A 5945-nucleotide genomic window follows, 5' to 3' on the forward strand; every position below is an offset into this window, starting at 1 on the left:
GACTACAGAGGTGCATGAAGGAGTGTCAAGGTCATGCTCTGAACTTCGAAGTGGTGAGTGGCACCGAGGTCACAGAGCCACCTGCAGAGCATGATGGAGACAGAGTGGGGGAGGCACAAGAACTGAGTCAGCTGCTCACATCATGGGAGTCATGGAAATCGCACTGGGTGGGACAGTTACGCCCAGGTGAATCCTTGTCTCAGTAATAATAATGGCACAGTGCTTGCTTTGCAGTCATGGCAACCTGAGTTTGCTTCCCAACCACCCACGGAAAAACCAAGCACAGAAGTATTTGTTTGTAATCCCAGGGTTGGGAATGTGGAGACAGCTGGGTCCTTGGAGTTCACTGGCCAGTCAACTGAGCTTCAGGTTCTGTGAGACTCTGTATCAAAAAAAAAAAAAAAAAAAGAAGAAAAAAAAAAAAAGAAAAGAAAAGGTGGGGAGTGATAAAGGAAGACAACTGGTGTTGACCTCTGGCCTCCACATGCACTCAATCCATGCACACACATGTGCATGCCCCTGTATATGACAAAACTTTACCCAAGGAGATGCAACACACCAAAGTCCAACTTGGTGAACCCAGTTTTGTTTTGTTTTTGAGACGGTTTCTCTGTGTAGTTTTAGTGCCTGTCTTGGATCTTGCTCTATAGACCAGGCTGGCCTCTAACTCACAGAGATCAGCCTGGCTCTGCCTCCCGAGTGCTGGGATTAAAGGCTGGAGCCACCACAACCCGGCTTGTTTTGGTTTTTGAGACAGGGTTTCTCTGTGTAGCCCCGCTGTCCTGGAACTCATTCTAGACCAGGCTGACCTTGAACTCCCAGAGATCTGCCTGCCTCTGTCTCCCAAGTGCTGGGATGGTAAACCAAGTTTTATTGGGATTACTTTACAAGAATATGGGTGAGGTTACAGGAACAGAAAAAGCATTCCAAAGCTCACCCCAGCATGAGGGACAGCTCACAAAAGCTGGGAACCTGGAGCACAATGCACAGCCTGCAGGCAGCTCAACAGGGTGGAGTGTGCTTTCCAGGGGCCTCAGTTGGTCTAAACCTCTTCCAGGCAGCTGGTCTGGTCTCAGAGTCTTTGCAGCTCAGCTTCCCTTCCTTCCAGGGGGACTCTCAGCTTTTATGATTTACTGGGGCTGGGAGGGGGTCAAGTAAGTCTCATCAGTTTTAGGGACTTCCTAAAGCTAGTTTGATTTACCTTTCTGCTTGAGCTTCCCAGCAGGATGAAATGTTTGAATCTGTTTCAATTTCCTAAAAGATTTACACAACAACCCTGCCAAATGATGGAATATAAGAGCACTTTCTAGGAAAATACAATTCTGAACACTTTAAACAAGTACTAGCTAGCCGGGCGGTGGTGGCGAATGCCTTTAATCCCAGCACTCAGGAGGCAGAGGCAGGCGGATCTCTGTGAGTTCAAGGCTAGCCTGGGCTACCAAGTGAGTTCCAGGAAAAGGCGCAAAGCTACACAGAGAAACCCTGTCTCGAAAAACAAAAACAAAAACAAAAACAAACAAACAAACAAAAAACCAAAAACAAGTACTAGCTCATACTAGAACTCTCCATCCTCAATTAAGCAGGATTTGACTTTTGCAAATGAGAGAGCTGAGGCATGGAAACAGTAAAAGTCTCAAATCTTGTGTGTGTGTGTGTGAGCCTCTTGTCTGTCTGTCTTTCTGTCTGTCTGTGCACCCTGTGTATGCCGGGTCCCCGCAGAGGCCAGAATATGGAATCAGATACACTGGAAATGGAGACATAGACAGTTGTGAACCACCATGTGGGTGCTGGGCATCTAACTCGGGTCCTCGGCGAGAACCACAAACACTCTTACTGCTGAACTGTCTCCAGCTCCATAGACCACATTCTTTTTTTTTTTTTTTCCTGAGACATGGTTTCTCTGTGTAACAGCTCTGGCTGTCCTGGAACTCTCTCTCTGTAGACCAGGATGTCTCTGAACTCAGAGATCTGCCTGCCTCTAGCTCCCGAGTATACCACATTCTTCTTAATTAAATTAATTTTGTGTATATGGGTGCTTTGCCTGCATATGTGTCTGCATATCTCGTGTATCCCAGGAAGGAGTCAGGTCCCCTGGAACTGGAATTAGAGAAAATTGTGAGCCACCATGTGGGTACTGAGAATCGAACCCGGGTCCTCTGGAAGATCAGCCAGTGCTCTTTAACTTCTGAACCATCTTTCCATCTTTCCAGGCCTCAATTTGTAGGTTTTTTTTTTTCTTCCCTAATGCTGGGAATCAAACTTTGTGAAAAATCAAAACCTCTGTCAATTCCAGTTTCAGAGGATTCAACGCCCTCTTCTGACCTACAAGGGCTCTGCAAGAATGTGCAACACCTACACACGTGAGAATTAATAAACCCTTAAAATGATGACAACTCCACAAGTCAGCATCACTTAGAAACTAGATGCAGAAATCAACAAAATACTAGCAAAGTAGGTCAGGGGAGACAGGTTAGCAGGTAAAGTACTTGATGGGAATTCAAATGACCCGAGTTCAGTCCCCAGAGCCCAGTTGACAGGAGGAATGAACAGACCCCTGCAGATTATCCTCTGACCTCCACACCTGTCCTGGTGGCACTCTCAGCACTCCGAGATAAGTGATAGAAAATACATTCAGGCAGTGGTGGCGCACACCTTTAATCCCTGCACTTGGGAGGCAGAGGCAGGTGGATCTCTGTGAGTTGGAGGCCAGCCTGGACTACAGATCGAGTTCCAGGACTACAAAGCAAGTTCCAGGACAGTTATACAGAGAAACCCTGTCTTGGAAGGAAAAAAAAAAAAAAAAAAAAGGAAGAAAATACATTTAAAAATTAGCAAATTAAACCCAGTAAAATAAGGAAGAGAAAATATAAAAAGAGGTGTCCATTGAATTCAACGATATACAAAAATAATTAAGATGGCCAAGAAATTTATTCCTGACATTTATGGCTGCTACATTTGAAAGTCAATCAGAGTAATCCACTACTTAAGAAGTTAAAAGAGGAGCTGGGCGTGGTAGCTCACACCTTTAATCCCAGCACTCAGGAAGCAGAGGCAGAGGCAGGTGGAGCTCTATGAATTCGAGGCCAGTCTGGTCTACCAAGTGAGTTCCAGGACAGCCAGGGCTGTTACACAGCAAAACCCTGTCTCAAAAACAAAAACAAAAACAAAAAACCAGAAAAACAAAAACATGGAACTGGTTCCCTCTCTGGCTTCCACAGGTACCAGGTACATACATGGTATACAGATACACAAGGAGACAAAACAATCATAAAATAATAAGTCTGAAAAAGGTATATTTTAAAAAAAGATAAAGATGCCGAGTCACAAATTCAACATCTGTACCACCACCACCACCACCATCACCACCATCCAGAGGCTTAGGGACCATTTCAGGCTGGAAGAGCCAGAGGTCAGGGAGAGCTGACATGACTCTAGACATGAGAGGACTGCCCAGGATTTGTATTTGTAAGCCCAGCAGCTGTGGCTGTCTCCAGAAGACTGGCATAGGATCAGGCCAGTCAACATCCAGCCTGGAGGAGTGAGAGGCTCACAAGTCCCAGTCCCTAGCTCAAGGAGCTATTGACAGTGGATGACTTCCTGGGGGAGAATCAGTTTTATTTAAGGTGTGGCCCCTGGAAGGTTGAGCACATTCCATCGGATGACCCCATACCCCTAAGTATATGGGCACCTCAAACTGGGACTAAGTCAGTTATTAAGTGGGGGGCGGGGGTGCTGGGGAGATCACAGCTCAGCACTGGTTGCTCTTCTAGCAGACCCTGATTCAATCCCCAGCACTGACATGGCAGCTCACAATCCTTACTCCAGTCCCAGGGAATCTGATGTCCTCTTCTGGCCTCTTTGGGAATTGCATGCTTGTGGTGCAGACATACATACAGACTAAACACCCATATACATAAAAATAAGCTGGGTGGTGGCGGCACGTGCCTTTACTCCCAGTACTCTGCAGGCGGAGGCTGGGAGTTCCAGGACAGCCAGAACTACATAGTGAGACCCTGTCTCAAAATAAAATAAAATAAAATAAAATAAAATAATTAATAAAAAAAAATTTTCAAGCTAGGATCATTTGTTATTTTTTTGAGCCCAGGCTAGCCTCAAATTAAATAGTTGAGGCTGGCCTTGGGCTTTTTTTTGAGACAGGCTTTCACTATGTAATCGTGGCTGTTCTGGTACTTGATATGTAGACCAGGCTGGCTTTGAACTCACAGAGACCCACCTGCCTCTGTTTCTTGAGTGCTGGGATTAAAGGTATATGCCACATGCCTGGCCTGGCGAAGTTCTTATGTGCCCCAGCCTGGCAGGAGAAGAGATGGGGTGCTGGGCTCAAAATCAGGGATTCATGCATGCTTAGGCTTAGGAGATAGAACTGAGTTCTATCTCGAGCCCTTGACTTGTTGTTTTGAGACCTGGTCTTTTGTAGCACAGGCTGGCCCAAATACTATGCAGCATCGTCTTGACTTTCCTGCTTCTCACGGGCTAAGAGTATATCATGTACCTTTAGAAGGGAACATGAGAGAAGCGAGGAGATTAATGTTTCAGTTCTAGGAGAAGAAATTAGGAAAGAGGGTTTGAAGAAAATTGAGAATTTCTCAGACCTGTTGAACAGTATCCACCTAGAGCATAGCAACGCAAGGACATCCACACACACGGGGGGGGGGGGGGGGGGGGGGGGGGGGGGAGGGGGGGGATAATGCCACCTGGACTCACTGTGAAGTCGAGAGCACTGAGAAATGCAGAGCTGGCCTGGAGTGTAGGCCCCACTGGTAGAGGACTTGCTTAGTCTGTCTTGGTTCCCATCCCCAGTACCAGTTAACAATGTGGTGGTGGCTCACACGTGCCAATCCAGCACTGGGAAGGCAGAAAGAGTGCGGTAAATTCAAGGTCTGTGTGTTCTGTTCAATAGCAGCCTGGGATACAGTACTGGACCGGAAGATAAAAGCTAATTCTTTCCTAATCCTTCCCCTCTGGCAAACCACGTACAATAACAGGAGATCTGCCTGCTTCTGCCTCTAGAGTGCTGGGATTAAGGACAGGTGCCACCAGCTCCAATAAGCGATGCACTTACTGCAACTGTATTCAGTAGGTTCTCTTACAATGAGGTAGCTGGGAAGCAAATTTAGTTATGTGCCGCTGGCATAGATACAAATATAGAGATAGATTTATCAATTGAATTTGTTATTTTCTGAGACAGGGTCTCATCATGTAGCTCTGGGTGGCATGGAACTCGATCCGTAGACCAGGCTGGCCTCGTCTGCCTCTGCCTCCAGAGTGCTCGGACTAAAGCGTGAGCCATTAAGCCTGACCTTAACTTATTTTTGAGACAGGGTCTCTGCCATGTAAAACATGTTGGCTGCAAACTCATGATCCTCTACCTTCACCTCCTGAGTTGCTGCGATTACAAGCCTGAGCCCTAGGCTCTGCTGATTCACATTTCTCACAACTACCTTTTGAGACAGGGTCTCATAATGTATCTCTGGCTGGCCTGGAACTCTCTATGTAGACCAAACTGACCTCAAACTCAAGAGATGAGCCTGCCTCTGCCTCCGGAGTGCTGAGATTAAAGGCGTACGCCACCACCCAGGAAAGGGCTGGGGTTTGGGATCTGCTTTCCATTCCGGATGGTGGGGCCGGACCTGCTCAGGTTTCCCACCTGCAATTGGGTAGTAAGGGCAGGGCATTGTCTGAGGCGAGGCACATAGGATATTTCATAGGCTTATGTTGCAGCTGGTCTTTGGATGCAGTGACCGTCCGTGGGTATCTGCAAAGACCAGGGGCTCACAGTGGGGCAAGGGCAGCAAGGACGACCCTACACGAACCAGCACCACTCTGTGGCAGCTTTCGCGCCCGGAGCCCGCCAGCGGCCCCGGAAGCCGCGCGCGCAGGCGCAGTGGCGGCGCGCCCCCTGGCGGCCGGCGGCGGTAACGCGC

Source organism: Peromyscus leucopus, chromosome 2 (genome assembly GCF_004664715.2).
Source record: "Peromyscus leucopus breed LL Stock chromosome 2, UCI_PerLeu_2.1, whole genome shotgun sequence".
NCBI lineage: Eukaryota > Metazoa > Chordata > Mammalia > Rodentia > Cricetidae > Peromyscus > Peromyscus leucopus.